This window comes from Macaca nemestrina, chromosome 15 (assembly GCF_043159975.1).
Source record: "Macaca nemestrina isolate mMacNem1 chromosome 15, mMacNem.hap1, whole genome shotgun sequence".
In the NCBI taxonomy this organism is placed as follows: domain Eukaryota; kingdom Metazoa; phylum Chordata; class Mammalia; order Primates; family Cercopithecidae; genus Macaca; species Macaca nemestrina.
In genome coordinates this window covers 44,509,415-44,534,979 of record NC_092139.1, presented here as the reverse complement: position 1 = coordinate 44,534,979, position 25,565 = coordinate 44,509,415, and the positions used below count along the sequence as shown (strand labels likewise).

Below are 25,565 nucleotides of genomic sequence, written 5' to 3'. Positions count from 1 at the left end.
TGCTCCATAAACACCAGCTTCTGGGTGAAAGTAAGATTTTTACCATCTGACCCTAACTTATTCAATAAACTCATCATAAACCCAAATAATATCTTCAAATTGTCTTTCCACTAAAGTGTGCTCTCCTCTTTAGATTTCCAGCATTAAGGACAAGGTAACAGACAAAGGGCAGGTTCAAGGGCAAGGGCAAGTAAGGCTATATCAGGTTTCTATTGTGTGCACTTTGTTCCTAAGAAGAGAGAAATCTAATTTAATATGACAAAACCATTATCACTTCCAGATCCTCAGATACAGCAAGCATTTTAGGAGCAGGAGCAGATATCTTTTCTAAGTTTAACCATCATCAACCTCATATTATTCACTTTAGTGCCTTATTCCTTAAGTATTCTTCAAAAATTATAATAGGCATATACTGGTCAGACTATTCCACTAAGGAAAAAAGGAAAAATAATATTTTAAGTCAGAAATAGCCCGGGCATGGTGGCTCACCAGCACTTTGTAATCCCAGCACTTTGGGAGGCCAAGGCTGGCAGATCACCTAAGGTCAGGTGTTCGAGATCAGTCTGCCCAACATGGTGAAATCCTGTCTCTACTAAAAATACAAAAATTAGCCAGGTGTGGTGGTGAGCACCTGCAGTCCCAACTATTCGGAACGCTGAGGCAGGGGAATCGCTTGAACCCAGGAGGCAGAGGTTTGCAGTGAACCGAGATCGCCACTGCACTCCAGCCTGTGCAACAAGTGTGAAACTCCGTCAAAAAAAAAAGAGGAAGGAAGGAAGGAAGGAAGGAAGGAAGGAAGGAAGGAAGGAAGGAAGGAAGGAAGGAAGGAAGGAAGGAAAGGATGAGAGAGAAGTTCTTGTGAACTTGATGTCAAAGATGTTAGTTTTTGCTTCCCAAAAAGATAACCTTTGAAAAAATTCAAATGGCTATATTTATCTTTTGTATTGAGCATCTTAAGATGCCAGTTAAAGATTGTTTATTTTCGGGCCCTTGAATTTAATGATTTTACGAAAATATATGTGAAGCACAGGAAGATGGCATTACAGAATTTAATTTTAAAGGTGAGAGAGAGGAAGAAAACACTATGAAACTCTGAAAGCAATTATAGTAAAATATTTATTTTTCTATACTTGGGAATTATTACAAGGACTTTCTGCAAAAATATTCCTTACAAAGGAAATGATTTAGGATATAATATGGACATGTTTCCAACCAAATGGGCATGTTTCTATCTTCAAGGAGAGGGAAATGAAATATGGAAACAAAAAAAAATTCTACTTTTGCTAAATAAGTTACTACCAAAGGTCAGGTCCATGGCAATGCATTTTGGCAGTTTTTTCTACTTCTCAGAGTCTCCTTCATTTTCTAGGGATATCTGAACCACATATCTCTCTCCATCTCTCTCTCTCAGCCCCTCTTTATTTAAGTTTCCAGAATGTTTCCTTGGTTAAGTCCTCTAACACCACTCAATAATGTGTTCAGTACCTTGGGAATATCTGTGGTCATGTAATTCCATAATCATATTCCTAGATGATATGTCACAATTTGTTTACATTGGACTTAGAACTCAACATGAGCTCACAAAGATGTCCATGAGAGGGGTCAATGATGACTTCATTATCTTGGGATGAACTCACCAGTTTTCAATGTCAGCACAGCCTGTCCCATTTCAATGACAAACAGAACCTTAAGGTATAAAGAAATCCTAAGAAATCAGGCACCTCTAAAATGTGAAAATAACTCATTGCATGAATGAGTATGGAGCAGGGAACTGGAAATGCTTCTTTGGCTGGCATTACCATGGAAAAACAAGAATCAAGACACCACTTTCTTCAAGTTACAATGAATTCCCAGGGCAACACAACAGAATGAAAGCAATGTGTGCAAAGCTGTGTGAAGGAGACTGATGAAAAGTTTCAACTTCTGATGTACATAATCTATCAAATATGATCAGATCTATTAAATACACAAATCTATCTGTATACATGTGTCCAGTTCTATGACCACTTTTATCATTACCTAAACTATACCTGACTTCTCTCTTCTTACATCATTTCCAGGTAAGTTTTGTTATTTTGTTGTCAGAGGCGATTACTATATTTTTTACTATGTGATTACTTTATTTTCTGCTATTTTTAATTTTAGACTAGTCATGACAATATTTGGAGGATGATTCTACTTTGCTAAGCTGCATTTTTCATTGCAAAATTTTTCTCTCTGTAATTTGTCTTCCAAAAGCTTTAAAATCATTCTTAGGCTATTGTAATAAAATCACATCATTTGCTTGACATTCTCTGACATTATTGTATTTCCTCCCGTTTATCTAAGAAGGACAACTGGGACACCCATGCCAAATCAAGCAAATATTGCAGAATCAAACTCTTAAGAACATCGTTCTGGAAAAGTATCTAGTAGCCTTCAGGCTACCTGTCAAAGGGAAATAACTAAACATTTGGTTCAGTTCTCTTTTGTGCTCCCTAAAAGCTCACCTGGCAAGATAAATATTATGGAAGGAAGATGGGGGAAAAGGGTAGGCAATAGAAAAACATTATCTAAGAGAAAGAGTACTAAGGCCATGTCAGAATATGGCAGCCTCAGATGGGAATTAGCATAAAATTCTAGCCTTGGGTTGGGGAGAGAAAAATAAAGTTTCAATAAGAAAAAAAATTGTTGTCAAAAGAAAAAAATGTGGTACCACAGGGAGTGGGGCATTAGGAAAATTGCTTGAGGGTGTAACCACAAATGGCAGATGGACAAAGTTAGGTGGAGCCCAGAAATAAAGTGAAGCCTTTATTAGCAAACTTGCTGATATATAGATCTCATTGTTATGTAAGACCCAAGGAATTTCTCCCATGCTCCACACCCTTCTTAACAATCAACCTGGTACCTGGTTAAGATGTAGGTCTTTTCAGGTTCTTTGAACTTACTATCGTGCCCATCGTAGACACAGCTGTGTTGGAAGCTTAGCCAATAACTCCTTGCTCCTGACACCCTCCCTACAGTGGAAATTAAAACAGAATAATAAATATTCTTTTCAGTCATTATGTTGATGGGGAAACCCGGCACTGCACGATGAAACTTTGCTGAGACTCCCAAACATGGGTCAGATGTAGAACCAACACCCTTTCCTCAATGAACTTTCTCTAAATGAAGCTTCTTCATTTAGAGAAATGGAAGTGGAACTCTGAAGCTAAATCGGAGGACTCCAGGCAAATGAAGTGACTGAAAGTAAACATGTTCCTACCTCATGGAGCTTTTAGGAAATCAGCAAGTCTTACGGTTTACCATTTGCTACTTTCCGTAATAACCCATGCAGCTGTTCTGTGATTTAAAATGTGTCATTTATGGAAAATCAAAAGGCAACTATTACAAAAATCCAAATTGCTTGTAGAACCAGGCAAATTATTCCATTCAATTATCTCTGTAATATAATAGAAACATATTTGGAAACAAAAAGAAGTAGAATCTGAATATCTTTGGGATCTGCGTAGCTGGCCTCAATTTGAGTTAAAATACCACCACATGCATTGTATTAAGACTGTCTGTTTCTTTGGAGTCTGGGGGTTTATTTTTGTTTTTTGTTTTTTAGTTTAAGGAGAATACTGTGAGGTTAGAGTAGTGCTATGTTCTCCTCCTTGTCTATGTCCCAAGGCTCCAGGAGGGCGGAGTCACATGGATTATAAAAAATACAAATCAAAGGCCTTGACTTTCCCAAGAAAATTCCAAAATGTAGCATTGCAATAGATATTTGTTCAGCAAAGAATAAGCAACAGAATTTCACAGAGGCACTTAGAACTTCAGAGAAAACAGGCAGGCGTGGCCCACAGCAGAGCAGTGAGGTAGTATAGAGCAGATCTTCTTCCTTCTGCTCTTTCTTTCAGCTTCCATTCCTAGAAAAGAATTGGCACTCACTGTTCTCCTTTAAAGATTTTAGGCAAGAATGGCTCATTGCCCTTGAGCTACACAGAAATGTGTAGGTGGGTGTATTGGGTGGGTTCCCTGGAAGCACAACCTCAGCTGGGGATTCTTGTGCAAAAGATACACGGAGGAAGAGCTCGAAGGAGTAACTTGCAATGAAGCAAGGTGAGCAAGCTGGAGCAGGAGAAAAGGTCAGGCAAAGGTATGCTTTCAGAAGTGTAGCCTCGGCCTCATACACAGGGAGTTCCAGAGAGTGAATGGTACCATGCAGTTGGCCCACCTTCTTGGAGGAGGGAGCTGCTGATAGCCTTCAGTAGACAGCACTTGCACTAGCCAAGGGATGAGTGCACCAGCCCAGTGGAGGGGATCTGAGTAGAGCACCTACAGCATCTGCTATAGTGGGTATGTGTACCCATTGTAGAAACATGGAACATCTTCCAAAACAATTAATTTTGCTCAATATTTGAGAAGTCATGGTTTGTTGATTTTTTTTGTATTGGCAAAAACTTGTTCTTTGTATTAGGGCAAAATGATATAGTTTTAAAGATAAAACAAGTTTTCCAGTACCAAATCAATCATGTCACATCTTTCATCAAAATTTTCCAAAGTTTCTTCTCCTAGACATATTTCTGATCTCACCAAAGTTTCACAGTGCAGTACCCAATTTCCATATCAAAATTATTACCAAAAGAATATTTATTCTCTTTAATTTCTACTGCAGGGAGGGTGTCAGGACCTGGGAGTAATTGACTAAGCTTCCAACACAGCTATCCAGTATCTCCTTGGGGAAATGCCCATGGAATTTAAGTGGAGCCCACTTCACCAGTTCCAAGGATGACCATATGACCTGTCAATCAAAGTTGACATTCCTTTGCCTTCAATGATTGGTTCAGATGAAGGAACATGATCCAAGCAGAGCCAATGATAATTCTCCCTGGGATTTTTATGCAGATGTTACAAAAAAATTTACCTTTTTTTTTTTAGCCTTAATTCTCCCTGGGATTTTTATGCAGATGTTACAAAAAAAAGTTACCTTTTTTTTTTTTTTTTGGAGGGATTGCCAGATATAAGCCTAGACTTCTAGTTGTGATATTTGTGTAAGAATGCAGCTGATCCAGAAGAATCAGTGTTAAGTTTAGAAACAACTCGATATAGCTATCTTTGAAGTCAGACACAATCCTGGACTTCCTAGGTGCCTATAAATGACTTTGCAATTACTTTCAGCTGAAAGAATACAGATCACTAGAGTTACTCATCAGCTGCAGGATAAAATCTAAACTCCTTTGTTAAAATAATATGGCCCTTCATTGACCCACAAAAATCCTGCACCTATCAATTCTTCCCATCCTAATTCATATCCTAAAAATACTGAAAAGCTCAGCATTCTTCAGTCTCACACGGTATCATTTCATGCCACAAGGCCTTTGAGATAGATCTCCCTGTTGTCCAGAATGTCCATCCCCTATTTTATCCATCCTTCAGACCTCTGCTAGATTACTCCCTCTTCTATGCAATCTTTTCTGAAGGTCTCAGCCTCCTTCAAGGCTCTTTTGCCCCATGCTCCCTCCCCTTGTTGGGTTTTATGGCAATGACTTGTCTGACCCTATTGTCTCCTCATCAGACTCTACATGACTTCTAGGAGGGACATGCTTTTCCTTTTTGTATCCTCTGCCTGAAGCAATATGCCACGTCCTCAGCAGGCGCTCAATAAATGTTTGAGAAACAAAGAAACAAAAGGACAGAGGGAAGGAGAGAAGAAAAGAAACAAGATTACAGACAATTCTAAAATACTCTTGGGCTCCAAGAAATGCATCTTCACAGAAGGAACTTCACATACTTATACTGAGCAATGAGAGAGAGATTTTAAGGTAGGGGTTTCTCTTTTTCCCCTCACACATCACATCCTTTAAATACTGGTTTTTTCTGTTTATAAATTAGACTATACCTCCCTACAAAATGCTTTTATATTAATTTTTATTTCTACTACATAAAAAAGCCTATGAGGCCAGAACCTAAAACTTGATATCACTCTCCCAAAAGCTCAGAATACATTGCATTCCACTGACGTTAACAAAATTGGCCAACATAAAGGAGAGTCATAAAGTACTTAGCTTGGACTCAAGTTCCTCACAGTCTGGCCTGGTACTAAAATTCTCTCATCTTTAGGGTTTTGTCTATGAAATGAAGAATGACATGACTTTCCTGTAATGTTGTTATGAAGGACTCGATGAGATGGTGACACATAGTAAGAACTTAATATTGTCATTATCTTCACTAGCATCTGTATATGTTGTTGGATGTTAGCTGGTGCATCCATCCCTGCATCCCCTACTTGCAGTGTCAATTCCAAGTCCTGCTCTTCTCCTTTCCTATCCTTCTACATAAACCAGTCTTACAACCCACCTCCTTGAGGCACCTTCATGACAATCAGCACGGCTTCAAATAAATCTCTTTTTCAATCATTAGAAATCTGAAAAAATAAGAGGACTTTGAGTTTTCGGTGCTCTGTCAATGGCAAAAAGGTAGGATATTTTAGTCATGCATTGGAAGTTAAAAGATTGCCTCCCATCTACACATGGTTATGTTCTTTTCTCAGGTCCTGCCTGCTAATGTTCCATGTGATTTTCACCACTGATATCTAATGCAATATGTTGGATCCTCTTTTATCCAAAAGCCAGTCCACCAAGAATTCAAAAAGCTAAATTTTCCCCCATGGCCTCTAATCATTAAAATGATTCCCACAGGTTTATAAAGGCCTTGGGAAAGGTCAGAAAACTTAGTTTTCTAAAATCACCTCAGTATATTCTAAGCCTTTAGCCTGGGAAAACCAGATACGGTAACAGGATGAGTCCTGGTTAACTGAATAGTTAACAATTTACCATCATGTCCCCTGTTCCTTAACTATTCTTAAATGGGATTTTCCTGTAAATCCTTACCTTTTCCCCAGGTTTAGTGAGAAAGTTATGGTGCTCAAGTCATTGTGTGACAAATCCCTTCCGTTCACACTGGCAATGTTAATTATCTGCCAGGTTTCTGTAATCCTTCTCCACACTCCTGGGAGAGAGGAATTGCAAAGTGACAAGTGACTATGAGGTGTGTCCCACACTAACCTCAGGAGAAAGGGGCCCCTTTTCACTCACATCGCTTCCTCTCACCCTTGGGGTAACAGGAGTGTCAGGGAGCTGTGGAAGAAATAGTCCAGACCCGAAGAGTTCAAGTCAAGGCCCACTGGGAGGAATTTGCTGAAGTCTTCCAACCCTTCTTGCTGTTGCTGAATTACTTTTCCCTGGAAATTATTGCATACCAAATTGAACATTCATATAGAAATGCCTTGTGCAATCCAAAGACTCTAAGTGAGACTTTGTAATCCTATGGATTGCTTTTGGGAGAGCAAAATGCTTGACTTATAAGTCAATTGGGTGGTCCTTCCAGCTCTGATCTGTGAACTTCTATTGGTTCTAAGACAATATTCACTGAGTTGACTCTCAAATTCCAAATAGCTGCTTTGTCCCCAAATACTACCAAATGGAAAGTAATAAAAAATATTTACAAACTATATTACTTCGGAATGCTTCTATTTGTACTACAAGATGCTGATAATTAAAATCATAATGATCACTTATTTTGCCTATTTATTGAATATTTATTATATGCTAGTCATTTTATGGAGAACTCTATAGGCATTTTCTCCTTTTTTTTCCCTGAAATATTATTTCACATGAAAACCTAAATGACCTTTGAAAAACACAATGCTGATGATGTCAACCCCTTCTAATATCTTTCACAGGCTCCTATTATTATTCATACACTTAAATTTGAAGCCGAGCATCATGGTGCCAGCTACTGGGGAGGCTGAGATGGGAGGATCACCTAAGTCCAGGAGTTTGAGGCTGCAGTGCTTTACAATCACACCTATGAAGAGCCACTGCACTCCAGCCTGGGCAACATAGAGAGACCCCTGTCTCTAAAAATAAATAAGCCAATTTAAAAAATATTAATAATAACAATAATAGAGCTAACACTTGGTGAGTACCTACCTACTATTTCTACCAGACACTATGCTACAAGATTAACATGTGTTAACTCATTTAATCCTTATTAAAATTATATAAGTTAAATGCTATAATTATTGAATCCCCATTTTATGATGAAGAAGCCAAGACTGAGAAGTTTAGCAATTTGCCTAAGGATGCATAATGCAAATAATAGTAAACCACTCACTTGACTCCAGAAAATCCGGGTCCAGAGTCATCATTCTTAACCACAAGGCTTTACGGTGAATCTCTGAATATAAATGCCTATGATATGGCCCGTAAGAGTGACTATATAGTTCCTAATCCAAATCAGAACACTTTCTGAGAATAAAAGGGGGTGCTACGAATAATTACAGCAGATCACACAGGTAGACCAGAAATCTCTCAGGCAAAGCAGGACTTATAGTTGCCCTACCTAGAAGGTTCGACTGCTATGGCTATCTGCCTGCTAGCCCCACCAAATACAGTTCTCCATTTGTTCTCTGGGCACCTCTTTCTGTCTCTTCAATGTGCCATATTGCCTTTGGATTCATTATTATTTCTGCACAAAATGAAAAGCTCTCCTCATCTACTCTCTTCCCTCTCCTCCGCCGTTTAGAATGTATTCATCCCACAGCCTCCCAGATCATGGTGGTCCCCTGAACTAAGTTAGGAAAACTTTTATATACTCTATGAGACAGCATTGCTGTGATTTTAGTTATTATTCTCTGAACATCCTGGTATGCTCCACATGGACAGTGTCTAGATCTATGTCCCCTCCCCTGATTACCTTTATACCTGGCATAGATTAAGTGCTTAACAAGTACTTGCCAAAAAATAAACAAATAAATAAAAGAGGAAGAGAAAGAGGAAAGAACATAAATGGCAAGACACTGATTTTTGTTCAGATAATATAGATATGAATTTATTCATTAATTTATGCAACAAATATATATCAAGTACCTTTTCTATTCCAGGTACCATTTTAGGCATTGAGAATATAGCTGGAAATAAAATGGGAAAGATTTCCGAGAGTGTCCATTCTGGATAACAATCATTAATCCATTAACAAATGAGCAAGATAGTTACAGATAATTCATAAAGCAACAAAAAGTAAAAGAGAATGATATGGTAGGTATGGCTTAATTGGGAGATATTTTTAAATTTGGTAGCTGCTTTGGTCTATATGTCCTTCCAAATTCATGTGTTGAAACTTAATCTCCATTGTAGTGGTTCTAAGAGATGGAGCCGGCTGGGCACTGTGGCTCATGCTTGTAATCCCAGCACTTTGGGAGGCTGAACCAGGCAGATGACCTGAGGTCAAGAGTTCGAGACCAACCTGGCTAACATGGTGAACCTCCTTCTCTACTAAAAATACAAAAATTAGCCAAGCATGGTGGCTTATACCTGTAATCCCAGTTACTTGGAGGCTGAGGCAGGAGAATCACTTGAACCCAGGAGGCGGAGGTTGCAGTAAGCCGTAATCATGCCACTGCACTCCAGCCTGGGCAACAGAGTGAGATTCAATCTCAAAAAAAAAAAAAAAAGATGGAGCCTCTTGGGAAGTGATTAAGTAATAAGAGCTCTACACTCATAGATGAATTAATGCCATACTAAATGGCTGGAGGAAACTCACATAGGCCCCTCCCATTTGCCTTTCTGTCCTTGTGCCATGTGAGCACACAGCATTCCTCCACCGTGGAGGATGCAGCAACAAGGTGCTGTCTTGGAAGCAGAGAGCAGCCCTCACCAGACACCAGATATGTCAGTGCCTTGATCTTGGACTTCCCTGCCTTCAGAATTGTGCAGAAATACATTTTTGTTCTTTGTAAATTACCTGGCTTCAGGTATTTTGTTATAACAGCACAACCAACTAAGATGGTAGCCAAGAAGAATTCTCTAGGTAGGTGACATTTGTAATAAATCTGATGACCAAAAGCCATGAGAAGTCCTGCCAAAGAACACCAAACAAAGAGAAAGCTGGTGCAGGCTGAAATAGATAAAGACCAGCTTGGCTAGAGAACAGATCAGGAAGAATGGTTGAGAGGAGTTGGGAAAATGAGCCACTTCATATGGGACTCTTAAGTGATGGCAAGTTCAGATTTTATTCATGTGCAGTGCAGAGCTTTGGGTTTTAAACAACATTGTAAATTGATTTCAGTAACTTTTTCTTTTTTTTTTTTTTTTAAAGACCACTCTGGTAACTGAATTGAAAATAGGCTAAAGGAGGACAAGAGCAGGAGGTAGGAAATAATTGCAATAATCCAGGCAAGAGATGGCAGTGAATAAAGAGGTATGTCATGGAGGGGCTTCTCCAAGTTTAATGTGCACAAGAATCACTGGGAAGCTTGCTAAAGAGCAGATTGTAATTCTGCAAGTCAGGGATGGGGCCTGAAATTCTGAATGTCTAACAAATTTTCAGGTGATGCTAATATTGCTGATTTGATGACCACAGTTGAGAAGGAAGGCTTCTTGAACTTGCTGACAGGTTGCATTTGGAAGGCATGAAAAGAAAAGAATCAAGTGTTGTCCCTGGGTTTTTTTTTTTTTATTTGAAAAACTACATAGATAGTTGCAGCATTTATTGAGATGAAGGTTCATCACATCCCTGCTTTCCAAGTTACCCCACTGCGGCCTGGTGAGGCTAGAAAACTTTTTAGGAAGACTGAATAAACACTGGCTTTGGAAAAATTGGCCAAATTTGGGATGATGACAGTGGAGCACGTTTCTGGCCTTAGTAGAAAAATGACACTCGAGCCAGGAAGATTCCAAGCTCTTAGCAGTAAAATGACCCGTTTTCTGATGAGCATGCATGCATTGCCAAGTACTTGGCTTAAATGAGTGGTTTATAGATCATTCTTTTCCCAAAGACATCAGGTGCCCTCAAAACCTGCTAAAAAACAGTTAGGTCATAGCACACCTGAAATAAATGGGACAAAGAAAATTATTCTTATACTTCTGCACACACTGTCCAGCGATTTTTCACGTGTCCCTAATGAGCCCACAGTCTTCATATTCTTAGTAGAACTTGTTCAACCCTGTCATCAACAATTTTTCATCTTTAGACTTTATTGTGCTTTTTAGAAAATGAAGGCCGGGTGCAGTGGCTCATGCCTGTAATTCCAGCACTTTGGGAGGCTGAAGCGGGTAAATCACCTGAGGTGAGGAATTCGAGACCAGCCCGGACAATGATGAAATCCCATCTCTACTAAAAATACAAAAATTAGCCAGGCATGGTGGCGGACAGCTGTAATCCCAGCTATTTGGGAGGCTGAGGCAAGAAAATCGCTTGAGCCTGGGAGGCAGAGATTGCAGTGAGCCGAGATCTCACCACTACACTCCAGCCTGGGCGACAGAGCAAAACTCCATAAAAAAAAAAAAAAAAGAGGTTCATGTGACTGTAATTGCAGGCAATTTGCACAGTCCTGCTTTTCTTCAGAATGAATATGAAGTGGAACTAGCTGAAAACGCTCCCCTACATACCCTGGTGATGGAGGTTAAAACTACAGATGAGGGTTCTGGTATTTATAGTCATGTTACTTACCATATTGTAAATGACTTTGGCAAAGACAGATTTTACATAAATGAGAGAGGACAGATATTTACTTTGGAAAAACTTGATCGAGAAACCCCAGCAGAGAAAGTGATCTCAGTTGGTTTAATGGCTAAGGATGCTGGAGGAAAAGTTGCTTTCCGCACCGTTAGTGTCATCCTCACAGATGACAATGATAATGCACCACAATTTCGAGTGACCAAATATGAAGGGAATATCAGATCCAGTGATGCTACAGGGACTTTAGTCATTAAAGTTCTTGCAAGTGATGCTGATGAGGGCTCCAATGCCTATGTCACCTATGCCATTGAAGCACATTCTGAAAATGTAAAAGAAAATTTACACCAAAAACAGAAAAGCAGACAGCCAAATCATGAGTGAACTCCTATTCTCAATTGCTAATAAGAGAATAAAATACCTAGGAATACAATTTACAGGGGATGTGAAGGACCTCTTCAAGGAGAGCTACAAACCACTGCTCAAGGAAATAAGAGAGGACACAAACAAATGGAAACACATTCCATGCTTATGGATAAGAAGAATCAATGTTGTGAAAATGGCCATACTGCCCAAAGTAATTTATATATCCAATGCTATCCCCATCAAGCTACCACTAACTTTCTTCACAGAATTGGAAAAAACTACTTTAAACTTCATATGGAACCAAAAAAGAGCCCACATAGTCAAGACAATCCTGGGCAAGAAGAACAAAGCTGGAGGCATCATGCTATCTGACTTCAAACTATACTACAAGTCTCCAGTAACCAAAACAGCATAGTACTGGTACCAAAAAAGAGATATAGACCAATGGAATAGAATGGAGGCCTCAGAAATAACACCACACATCTACCGCCATCTGATCTTTGACAAACCTGACACACACAAGCAATGGGGAAAAGATTCCCTATTTAATAAATGATGTTGGGAAAACTGGCTAGCCATATGCAGAAAACTGAAACTGAACCCCTTCTTGATACCTTATACAAAAATCAACTCAAGATGGATTAAAGACTTAAACATAATACCTAGGACCATAAAAATCCTAGAAGAAAACCTGGGCAATACCATTCAGGACATAGGCATGGGCAAAGACTTCATGCCTAAAACATCAAAAGCAATGGCAACAAAAGCCCAAAATTGAAAAATGGGATCTAATTAAACTAAAAAGCTTCTGCACAGCAAAATAAACTATCATCAGAGTGAAGAGGCAACCTACAGAACGGGAGAAAATTTTTGCAATCTATCCATCTGACAAAGAACTAATATCCAGAATCTACAAAGAACTTAAACAAATTTACAAGAAAAAAGCAAACAACCCCATCAAAAATGGGCAAAGGATATAAACAGACATTTCTCAAAAGAAGACATTTATGCAGCCAACAGACGTATGAAAAAATCCTTATCATCACTGGTCATTAGAGAAATGCAAATTAAAACCACAATGAGATACCATCTCATACCAGTTAGAATGGCGATCATTACAAAGTCAGGAAACAACAAATGCTGGAGAGGTTGTGGAAAAAATAGGAACGCTTTTACACTGTTGGTGGGAGTGTAAATTAGCTCAACCATTTTGGAAGACAGTGTGGTGATTCCTCAAGGATCTAGAACTAGAAATACCATCTGACCCAGCGATCCCATTACTGGGCGTGTGCCCAAAGGATTATAAATCATTCTACTAAAAAGACACATGCAAATGTATGTTTATTGCAGCACTGTTCACAACAGCAAAGACTTGGAACCAACCCAAATGCCCATCAATGATAGACTGGATAAAGAAAATGTGGTATATATATGCCATGGAATACTATGCAGCTATAAAAAAGAATGAGTTCATGTCCTTTGCAGGGACATGGATGCAGCTGGAAACCATCATTCTCAGCAAACCATCACAAGATCAGAAAACTAAACACCCCATGTTCTCACTCATAAGTGGGAATTGAACAACGAGAACACATGGACACAGGGAGGGGAACATCACACACCAGGGCCTGTAAACGGTGCCGGTCAAGGGAAGGGATAACATTAGCAGAAATACCTAATATAGGTGATGGGTTGATGGGTGCAGCAAACCACCATGACACGTGTATACCTATGTAACAAAACTGCACGTTCTGCACATGTAACCCAGACCTTGAAGTGTAATAAAATAAAAACATAATGAAGACTGGTAACTGAATAGTGCTGAGCAACAGTGAAGTGCACTCACAAATGAAGCCTTATGCTGTTTACAAATCTGAAAGCTGCCTTAGCATTCTCTGACTTGCTCAGAGATGCTGTACAAAGTTGATTGACAATCATTTGGCTTTCAATACACTTCATAAATTGAATCTGACTTTATACGTTGTGGAACTTCCCTGGTTGCTCCTCAGAAATGGAAAAACATGGCAGGTCCAAGAAGCCTTACACTATTCGGGTTCTCTTTGTGTCCCTTTTGCTATGTTTCTCCCACCTTTCAGGGGCTATTTATCTGCTACCTGCTGCACAGCTCACAACTAGGGTGGAACACACATACACAACTGCCTGAGTTTAAGACTGCCTCAAAGCACCATTTTCAATAGGCCAGAGTTTTTTCTGATTTTGAGGATCACTTTAAGCCTGAAAATATGAGTTTCTGTCTCAAAGGAAAATTTTTAAAGGCTTATAAAAATTATCATAAGACTCTTCAGACATCAGCTAGGTCTTCCCAAAGAACGTTGAGTAAATGAATCGGAAATACATGGATTTAAGTTCCCCCTAAATTAAACATGGGTTTCACAGAAGGGCGTGCGGGCAGGGGTCAATATGGGAAAGAATATGACAAAATGATTGTGAATCCTTGATAAATCAAAACTATTTGAAAAAATTCATTTTTAGAAAGAATAAAAATGCTGCTTATATTTCCAGTTCATCCTGGTTTGAGATGTTAAGTTTGCTTCGGTTTAGAGAGCTGTTCTCTGATCTTGATCTTCAATGATGACCTGATAGATCAGACCAAAAACACAGTTTTCCTGGGCCTCTTTTATACAGTTTCAATGGGTTTCATTCGCCAGCTTTGATGGAGGCTGATAGTCTGCAAGTATTATCCTCTTCAGGAATAAAGTCTGGGAAGCACTTTCCCTGATCTCGATCTAGTGCCATTTGCAATCATAGTACCTTCTCCAGTGCACTTGGAGAAGATTAAGGAAAACACATCATTACTTGAGAATGGAGAAACAGATAAGCATTTAAGACTTGTAGTCTCAGTACCCAGAGCAGAATGTTGAACAAAAAAGAGATGGTCTATACTTACTTCTTGACTCATTTTAATAGCAATTACAATACAAACAAAATCCCAATAAAATGACCTTGATAACTCTCCCTGTGTATAACCAAGGTCAAGTCCAACTTACGTTCTTTTCTAAAAATGCTGCTTTGTCACATTGCCAAGGACAAAGGAAGGTTGAGTCCAGCTATATATCTTTTAGAATCTTGGGAATGTTTTGACAAAGAGAAATTTTTCTCATAATTACCATACAAAATGTCTGAAATCAATGCCGGCTATGCTTCTGGAGTTTGAAAACAGTGAGATGTCCTTTAATCCTAAATTTTTCCTTGTTTATTTCATTAATCTGCTTAGCAAACCCTTGTTTTTAATAGACAGTGTTAAGGCAAACCTAAGTCAGGGTCTGACAAATTGCCATCTTCCCCATCTTAATGCAGATCCAAGAACTCATTTCTACAACTGGAATACGAAATGGCCCAACTTCTCACAATATTGGTCTCCTTTGTCCATTATGCCCACCTTTCCACTCTTTTCTTACAACTCTCCCAAGTGCACCACAGGCTTACCAGACCTCATTCTGTTCTTCAGATGCATTAAGCTTTGGCCCATCTTAGGGCTCTGACGATGGCCATTCCCTCTGCCAAAATGTTGCACACTCCCATCCTTGCACAGCTTTCTCCTTATCTCTGCTCAAGTGCCCATCACTGACCATTTAACCAGAAGTGCTTTCATTGGGGCTGCCCCTTGCCCCAGTCATTCCACAACCTATTGAACTGTTTATCTTTTCTCTAAGAAAATTATCAATCTCAAAAGTTACCTTGCTGCTATAGTTACCTACTGGTTTATTTCTGTCTTCTCCTACTAACTGTAAACTTCATGAAAATAAGGCCTTATTCAACTTATTCACCACTCTATCTGAGGAACTTGCACAGACTAGGGATTCAATAAACATTTGTTAAGTGGGTGAATGAATGAATAAAGCCATGTAACAATTACATGCTCTTAGTGCCCTTTCCAGATCTGTTCACCAGTTCCGTGCATCCTCAGCTGCTGTGTGGTCCATGCGCTCTGAACTCATGCCTGTGACATTCTCTGGAGGATTACTATTGAGCAACTGGAGCCACCTCACCTGCAAGGAGTTTACAATCCCCCTGAGTCATCCCATAGGCAATGAATGACTGGTGCAGGGAGGACAGCCTCTCAGTTCTCAGGTAGAACAAACTGGTGGTGCCATTCACACACCAGCACTCCTTGCAGGATCAGGCTGAAGCTACCCTTTACCCAAAATCTCATCTTTTTTATGCTTCTTCTCATTTCCTGCCCTGTTCCTCTCCTTCCCTCCCTTTCTCCTGAGAGCACTCCCTCAATAAATAACTTTTTCCCAAATCCCTGTCTCAGGCTTCTAGGGAACCCAACCTAAGACAAGCCATAAATAACAGTTCATAAAGTCAGCATTCATCCCACTGATAATTTTAGGCAGTGCCCAGTTAACATTCAATCTGTGTTATAAACAATTGCTACTGTGTATTCTTAATACCACTGGGGACGAAAGGTGCAGCTTTTACAACAGTGATCCAGGAGTCCTTGGAGAGTCCTTGGATTAACTGACAAGGACTCATGGATTGATTTGCACACAAAGCTTTGTCTGTAAACATATATTAATAATATGTTTCAAACAAATATATGCCCATAACAACAAATGCATATGGGCGTCATGCTACTAAAATACACTTTATTATAAAACATTCAATTCAGAGTAAGGCTTGATCATTTGATATTTATCAATTTTAATACTCTTGGGTATGAAAGATTGTTTTAATGTTAAAGAGAGATTCTCATACTCTGAAAAGGGAAGGGGGTGTATTATTGATTTAGAAAATACATTTCCAAAGTAAAATAAAGAAAACACTGTGTTTAGAGAATCAACCCAAGGTCTCAGGGTCACATTCCAAGAAAAAGTTGCTTTATCTGCCTCACAATCTTTTTGTATACTCTTTCCTAAACATTTTCACTCATTTTCTTATCAACTATAATCTCATAAGTTGAAAATTCAGTCAAGCTTATGTGAAGATTAGGGGGCCAGTAACCATTCCCACTTTGATAAGAAATTGCCAAGCCATTGATTCAATAAACATGTTTTGAGAATCCACTCTGTGAAAGGTATTAAGAAAGGACAGGTTCTCCTCTTAATAAACAAGTTTTTTTCTTATCATCTGGCTAAAGTAAACTAAGATAGAACAGTAAAAGAATAAAAGGTTGGGATTGAAGAAATTATATGAGGCTGGAAACAAGCAAGTTGGAGGCACGAAACACTTTGGGTTTGGGGAAGTGAGAACCCTGTACAAGTATGAGCCAGTGGTTGGGGGTGGGGTGGAAAAGGGTACCAGGAAATGAGGGTGATGACAAAACAAAATTTGCTCTGGTCAGAAATGTTACCTATGTCATACAACAAGGAACTTTCCTGACCTAAAATGGTGCTCCAACCACTCACAACAGTGACCTTTCTGGATAGCAAAGCTGTCTTTCAGACCTACTTATTAATATATAATATACATATATATCTGGACATATCTTTCAACCTATAGAGTACTAGGTCTTTGTTCACAGGTTTGTGATGATACTATTCATTGAAAATGAGCTATGATTTGGGAAATAGGCCAGCATTTTTCCATATGAAGTAACCTCTGTATTGGCTAATAAAAACTCCCCTGTTCAACACAGCAAGGCTTTGTTACACTATACCTCATTGGTTTTAGATCCTATCTGGAGGTTGGAGGAGAAAGTTAGACATTCATTCAGGAAGGCATGTATTGATCACCTATCAGGCACCAAGAGCAATGCTGTATACTGGGAACCTGAAGACATATTAATGAAACATCTCACTCCGAGAAAAATCTCAATTTGGGATCCTACAGAAGCAACAATTAATTCTGCCTAGTGGAGTAGGGAAGGCTTTGGAAGGAGCTGATTTTCTGACTGGTCCTTAAAAAATAAGGAGGTGGAAAAGGAGGTAAAGTCACCCCAGGTAGCTTCAAAAATCTGTGCAAAAATAGGAAAGTATGGCTTAATTGGGAGTAGTGAAGAGACTAGTAAAGCTGAAAAATATTGCCTGCACAACTTTTCATGCATTTAAGGATCATTGGCGTTCGGATGGGCTATTTTGTAAAGTACCTATTCAAGTCTCTGACTATTTCACTATTGAGCCATTTGCACTTTTCTTATTGATTAACAGAGCTCTCTCTATATTCAAGAAATGAATCCTTTCTCCAGATAATATGTACTGCAATTATCTTCTATGTGTTGGCTTTTCTCTCTCAACGATGTCTTTTGAAAGGGGAAGGATTTTAATTTAACATAGCCAATTTATCAACATTTTCCTTTGTACTTAGCACTTTTGGGGCCTTGTTTAGGAAAATTTTTCATAACCACACTATTTATCATTCCTAAAAGCTGGATGCAACCCAAATGTCCATCAAGAGTAGAATGGGGCCAGATGCAGTGGCTCATGGCTCATGCCTGTAATCCTAACTCTTTGGGAAGCCAAGGCAGGAGGATCATTTGAGCCCTGGAGTTTGAGACCAGCCTTGGAAACATAGTAAGACACCATATCTACAAAATATTTAAAAATTAGCTGGATAGGGTGTTGCATGCCTGTATTCCCAGCTACTCAGGGGGCTGAGGTGAGGGGAATGCTTAAACCTGGGAGGTTGAGGCTGCAGTGAGCCCTGATCATGCCACTATACTCCAACCTGAGCAACAGAGCAAGGCCCTGTGTAAAAAGAAAAAAACAACAACAACAGTAAAATGGGTAAATAAATATCCCTTCAATGGAACATTATACAGCAATGAGCATGAATCAGCTCCAAGTACAGGCACGATATGGATGAAACAAACATCATGCTGACTGACACAGTAGAATACCTACTGCATGGTTCCATCTATTTAAAGTTCCAAAAAGATAAAACTCATCCATGGGGTTAGAGGTCAAGACAAGGATTACCCCTGGGGGGATACTGACTAGGAGGGACATCAAGGGGCTTTTGGGGTGCTGGTTGTATTCTGTTTCATGATCTGGCTGCTAGTTTCATGCACATGCAAATTGTATAAGAATTCATCAACACACACATTTTTTTACACTTACGTTATACTTGTATAAAATATTTACATTTAAAAACGTAAGAAAAGACCACCTAAGGAAGAATGGTAGCCAAGTTTTGTTTCTTAACAAAAATTTCAGAATGTGAAGATCCCTATTAATAAGTTAGAGGTGTATTAGAAAGTTTTCACATTCTGGGCTTTGGAAAGACTAACTTGCTGTGAGGAGGGGCTGTGTGGATATGATGGGAGGTGAGGAGACCCATTTGGAAATGCTACAACTGTCCAAATGAGAGATGAGGAGGCCTGGTTAGGAGCAGAGCCCATGGCAATGTATAGAGATGACCTTGAGCTTTTTTTACTGAATGTTTCTTTAAAATACATGCATTGGTGTCATAAGACCAGAAGCACCTGCACAAAGTGTGGGGGGCAAAGGCCTACAAGTCTTCAACAGATGTTGAGTTTTCAAACAATGCTAGACCTTGATAAACAAACCTCTCTCCTAGATTTATTAAGTCCAAGCATTTTTGTCTGGCTCTTGTGTTAGACTGTAAGACATGAACGCTGGTACAAATCCACATATGGATTAGTGGAAAGTTATAGAACTGACATAATATTGTTTTGATACATTTTTCCTTTCCTCCTTTTCACCACCCTCCCCTGCACACTATTCAAGTACTCTTGCTGGGTGGTTTTCACTTGTCTCCTTAATTCCCTCCTCTGTCTGCACACTGGTTAGGAGAGTGATTCCTTTTCTGGGAAATGAGGAGAACTGGAAGGCAGCAACTGCATAGGGAACTCAGGTAGGCAGAATGATGTAAGATGGATCATGGCCAGGCCTCCAGGCTCACACAGTGCCACAAAGTCTCCCATAGGCCCAGTGTCAGGACCACATTGGTGCCACCTCCAAGAGACAGTAGGGATGGTACAAACTTCTTGCTGTCATCAGTGTTGCTCCATTATGTTCATTGGCAAGTATTTATTGGGTATTTCTGACTGAGCCACCCACTCAATTGCATGCTTCGTGGGAAAGGGCAGGAAGGAAACATGAAATCTATCCCCACTGCTTGAAGTGAAATCATGATCAAAAGAACCAGTGTGCACCCCACTCCATTCTGCCTCGGGCCCTGCAAGAGTAGGCTCTGCCTGCCCAGGGTTTTATTTTAAAAAGGAAAAAAAAAAAAAAAGTACATAAAAACTTAAACACAGTATCTCCAAGAGCAGAGCCATGAGCTGAGAAGACACAATGAATTGCATATCAAGCGGTGGGGCCTGGTTTCCTAATCTTTCCAAGGTCTCTCCTTGGACCTGATATTCTCATACCATCTTCTATATTTTACCATGAGATGGTCTCTCATTTCCAAACTCTCTTCTATGCATTGTATCTTGCCACCTTATGAAAAGGCTGCTCATAATATGGTTCAAAACCTACTCCAAACTACCTTCCTGAGTTTGCTGCATGGCCCTCTCCTGGGAAGCTGAGATGTCAGAATAAAAGTCGCTCTGCCCAGAAAAAAGCAGGACTTCTCTATCTGCCTTTTCTGAAGGAGCACCATCTCTGCAACCCACTGTTCAGCCCCGACGGCTGCCACTTCTGCTGGACAAAAGTGCCATGGTTTTCTGACATGAGAAGATACAGTCTCACTCACCGAGTTGCGATAATTCCTGAGTCCGAATCGTGTTTACACACTGACAGTTGTAGAGTGGCTGCAACATTAATAGTCATTTAGAATCATGAGAAGGAAGGTTTCTCCCAGGCCATCTTAAGCCTGAAAAGTCCCCGGGACTAAACAGCCTCCAATTTACTCATGAAACAACATAACTCTCTTATTTCCTGGACAACGAATCTTAAAGGCCACCATTTATTTCCTGGGCATCCACTCAATCACTTCTTAGAAGCAAGCTTTGAGTGGCCATGTACCAGATCTGTCCCCACATGAGATGTAGCAAATCTATGTCTCCCTGAGGTGACTTCTTCACTGTTCCAAAGAATATGGTGAGCTATATTTTAGCCGATTACGCAGTAGTCACCTAAACTTGGAATACTATTGGCATTTTCAGTCTCAGAATGAAAATGGCACTAGAAGTTTTCCCAGCTTTTCTTCCCTCCTGTTGTACATTTATTTTGAAGCCTTGCCTATGTTATCTTCTGAACTGGTGGACATCATACGTAGAAGTGTTTCTCAGACACTTCCACCAAAATTCTCCTTTTAGCATAAGAGAACATTTTACTAAACCAGAGATTTGAGGGGTGAACTCATAACAGTCCATCATAATTGCAATTTTTTCTCTGAAATCTCGTGTTTATCTTTAAAGTTCATGTACTATTTATTTACTCCTCTACATTATTGTGCCCTTTTAAATATAAAACTAGTATTACAAACTACATAACATCATTTTTAGTTGATGCTCAAGAAAACTGCACCCAGTTCTATTCTATAGATAATCTTGCATGGTTTTGAGAAGCAAAGGACAAATTTCATAAGATCTGTTAACAGATAGAAATAACTCATTTTAGTAAGTGTTAATTAGTATGTTAAATTGAGCATACTATTTAACTCATTTTAGTAAGTGTTAATTAGTATGTTAAATTGAGCATACTATTTAATGCTTATAAGATGTCACATATAGATTGAAGTAAAAGAAAAGAGAGAGTGGGAGAGAATGAAAGAAGGATGAGAGCTGATCCCTTGCTCCCTGGCCCCCTTTTTAGTAGAAAGAATACTCTGGGAAGATTCTGTATTGCACTCCTCCATGGAAACATCAGGATGGAATGGGACTTTGAATTTAAGTGGGTGGCTGGTTCTTCTGTACTTACAAGCCCAAGCCTACACCTCCACGTAATTTTTCTTTAATTTTTTAAATGTTTATAAATTAAGGGAGTGAAAGTGCAGTGGTGTTACTTGGATATATTGCACAGCGGTGAAATCTGGACTTTTCATGTACCCATCACCTGAATAGTGTGCATTGTACCCAATAGGTGGTATTTCATGCCTCACGCTCTCACCCTCCTGCCTTTTGGAGTCTCCAGTGTCTATTATTCCACTCTGCACAGCAATGTGTACCCATTTCTTAGCTTCCACTTATAAGTGAGAACATGTGGTTTTCCAATTTCTGTTTCTGAATCATTTCACTTCAGATAATGGCCTCCAGCTCCATCCACGTTACTGAGAAACATGATTTTATTCTTTTTATGGCACTATCAGATAATTTTATCTTCATCTCTTCCTGGAACAAAATTACAGGAATCCTGCCATGGATGACCTGCTCCGTGCTCCAGCCTGGCCAGTGCTTTGTAAGCATAAAATTTCATAGCTATCATCCTAATTCATCCCCAAAGTCCTGGGGACAGTCTTCTTTGATGAATGTGGAAGGAAGGCAGTTGTGATAACACAAAGGTGGATTTCCACATAGTCAAAAGATTTGACTATGGAATGGAATTTAGTATGGAGAGTGTCTTGGGTGTCTCGGGTGCTGGAAGACTCTAAGTCTAGTGGGTACTAAGTTTTGTAATGATCACATAGCTCATCAAAACCTACATGTGGGATTTGTATTTTACCACATGCTCAAACTAAGATAACACATGCCTATTTGACGCACAGACCTCAGTAGCACAGAGCTCACTATGGCTGACTCATATACAACATTGTCTAAGGCCTTGTTGTCATCTCAACTCCTACTGAACCCCTCCAGCCTTTTCCCCAAACAAAAACTTGAATGGAATCAAAACTATACCTACCGGTGACGTTTACCCTGACAGAAAGTCCAATTGCCATGTCTCAAAATCTCTGGAATTGTTCATTGTTCATTTCTCCTTCCTTTCTTTCTTCAGTCAGGGTCTAGAAGTAGAGCCCAAAGTGAGGATTCACTTGGAAGTAATTTACTGATAAACGAGAAAGGAAAAAAAAAGAGAAGCAAACTAAGGGTGTGGTCTCAGCTGGAGCCTAATCTCAATCTGATCCCACAGGGAGCACTGGAGCATGGATTGCACCACAGAGTTGCCTCCCCTTCTTTGAGGCAAAGGGTCCTTTCGTGCCCCTGCGTCTGTCAGTCATTGGCTGCTGGCCACTCCCAGGGGCAGAGGAGTTGCATAACTTCCCAGGCAATTCCAGGCTAGGCAACTCCCATCTGGCCAAGAGCAATTCTCCAAAGAAAGGGGCAGCTGTAAACCATTAAGAGCCAATGCTAACAGCACGTGGATATGGAAACACCAGTCTGGTCAAGGGGATCTGAGTGGGTCAACAATCGCATTCCCATGCTTACTATCTTACTTCATCTCAAAAGATATTCCTTTGGGCAGTATTTGGGTGCCTAACACTTCCTTTAAACAATTCCAGTGGAGCAGAATATAATAATATACCAATCCATAGTGTTTTATTAAGAATCTACTGTGTACCAGTCACTTTTCTAAATGTATCGTGTTTACACAATAATCTATAAGGCAGCCTTGATTATTACCCATATATTACATATGAGAAAATGGAGGAACAGAGTAACTAAAAAATTAATCAAGTTAGTAAGTAGCAGAGCCATAGTTAGGACCCATTTTCTTAATACTGCATTAAACTTCCTCTTGCTTGTAGCCAAAGAGTAGCAGCAAAAGAGGGAGAAAAATAATCGCAGAGCTAAAGTGGTAAATTTCAACTCTATGAGATAACCACACCCAACTAGGTGAGGAAAAAAGCCCTTTAGAATTATGGATATAAGAGCTTGAGGACGGTTAATACTCTTGTGTGTGTATGTGAATTTCAAAAACATCTTGCAGTTTTATCCACTTGGTTGATGTTCACCATTTGAACTTTCAACATTTAAATCCCATGAAAGTGCTGTTGCATAAGATGTGACTCTATGCCAAAGGAAATAATAGCTAACACTTGTTAAGCAGTTTCTGTGTGCCAGGCACTGTTCTAAGCCATTTACATGGATTATATCATGTAATCCTCAGAACCTTGCCATGAGGCAGCCTCATTTTTAGATAAGGAAACTGAGGCACAGAGGGCATAACTAATTTGTCTAAGGGTATATAGATAGAAAGCATCAGGGCCACATTTCCAAGTGAGCAGTTGGACTTTGGAGCTTATGTTTCTACTTTCACTACACTGCTGTCAGAAGAGTCATAAATGGTTGGAGCTAGGAATCATATTGGAGAGCCCAACTTTCCCAATTGAGAGATGGGAAACTGAGGCCCAGAAAGAGTTGGTGGTTTTCACAAGGTAACACAGACCCAAGATGCTTAATTTTCCTAACAGTACTATCTATATTTTGACAAGTTTTGTTAAAGAAAAAATATATAAACCAGAGACAGTGTCATTTAGTTGACTAGAATTCAGGAGTGACTTTTTAAATGTCTGAAGTCTCTTTTTTTCTTCTCTCCCAGGAAGGAATAACACCAAGATTTGCTGTTTAGGAAGGCAAGGAAGAAACATCAGCGTCCTGTCTAGCCTCAGAAAAAAACAACTTCCTGTTTTTACTAATGTTATGAATCCCTCACTCAAGTACACCTTTGTGATGTGACTTCCAAGTTGCTATTCTATTTTCTGGCTGGAATCTGCAAATTCCAATCTGGAAGTATAGCTCTTTAGGGAAAGGGAAGGAAGACCAGAACCAGTGTTTGTTAAATACCTACTAAATGTCAAATTTACTATGCATAGCTCTATATATGCTATATGAATTACCCATGAAAAAAATCACTGGCATCACAATGTGTATCAGCTAGCATTTGCTGCATAACAAACCAACCCAAAATGTAGTGGCTTGAAACAACCATGTATTATTGCTGATGAGTGTCTGGATCAGCTAAGTGGTTCTGCTGAGCCATGCCAGGCTTAACTGATTCCAGCTGGATTCACTCATGTGCGTGAAGGTAACTACTGGATTAGCTAGGGACTGGCTGGTATAGGATGCCCTCAGCTGGGGTGGTTCATTTCTGTTCCATATTCTACAAAATGATATTCCATGCATGTTCACATGGCAGTGGTAGAAGAGAGTAAGCAGAAGCCATGAGGCCTCTGAGGCCTAGGCTCAGATTGAACACACCATCCCTTCCACTCCATTCTATTGGCCAAATAGAGTCACAAGGCCAGCCTACATTGAAGGGGCAGGGGGAGGGGAAAGCCGATTCCATCTCCTGATGGAATAAGCTACAAGGTCACATGGTCAATGGCATGAATACAGAGAGTGATAGAAAATTTGAGACTTTTCTGCAATGAACCAACCACAAATATCTTGGAATATTCCAGATCACCTAAGTTGTATGGTTTCCTCCAAAAACATGTTTCTCTTGCATATCTAGACTACCTTTGAAGATTTTTGAGTTCCCTTTAGTTTCACTTACGGAAAAATTCAGGAAACACGCTGTAGGGTTTTAAGATGGCATATAGAATTTTCAATTTACCCAAGTAAGACAAATGACCATCTAAATCCAGTAAAAACCTATGTGCTTTTATTCCAAGTAACAACAGTACAGAGCTAATTCTACTTCTCCTCTTTTCATCTACTACGTCACTCACTGCTTGAAAGAAGAATCAACTAGACAGGAAGCTTTCTACTCCTGCCAGTTGGGTTTGGTAAGAGACCAGCCCAACAGCTGAGGCTCTGCCTTAAGGGAAGCCCTGTGGCCTCTACCAAAATGGAAGCACACATTGCCCTGGTGTTTTGTTTTGCAAATAAAAAATAAAAACATGTTATTAAAAGGCAACCCTCTAAATCAGAGATCACGGATAGTTTTTATCCTCTATGCCAA

At 39.6% G+C, this 25,565-nt stretch overlaps 1 long non-coding RNA gene across 1 annotated transcript in view; it reads right to left on the bottom strand.

Moving 5' to 3' along the window:
* Positions 1–22,825, bottom strand: part of LOC139358505 (uncharacterized) — a 151,116-nt gene extending 128,291 nt beyond the window's left edge. Inside the window, exon 1 of the long non-coding RNA XR_011613503.1 lies at positions 22,563–22,825. This is a non-coding gene — a long non-coding RNA (uncharacterized lncRNA). The remainder of the gene's footprint in view (positions 1–22,562) is intronic.
* Positions 22,826–25,565: the final 2,740 nt, after the last annotated feature.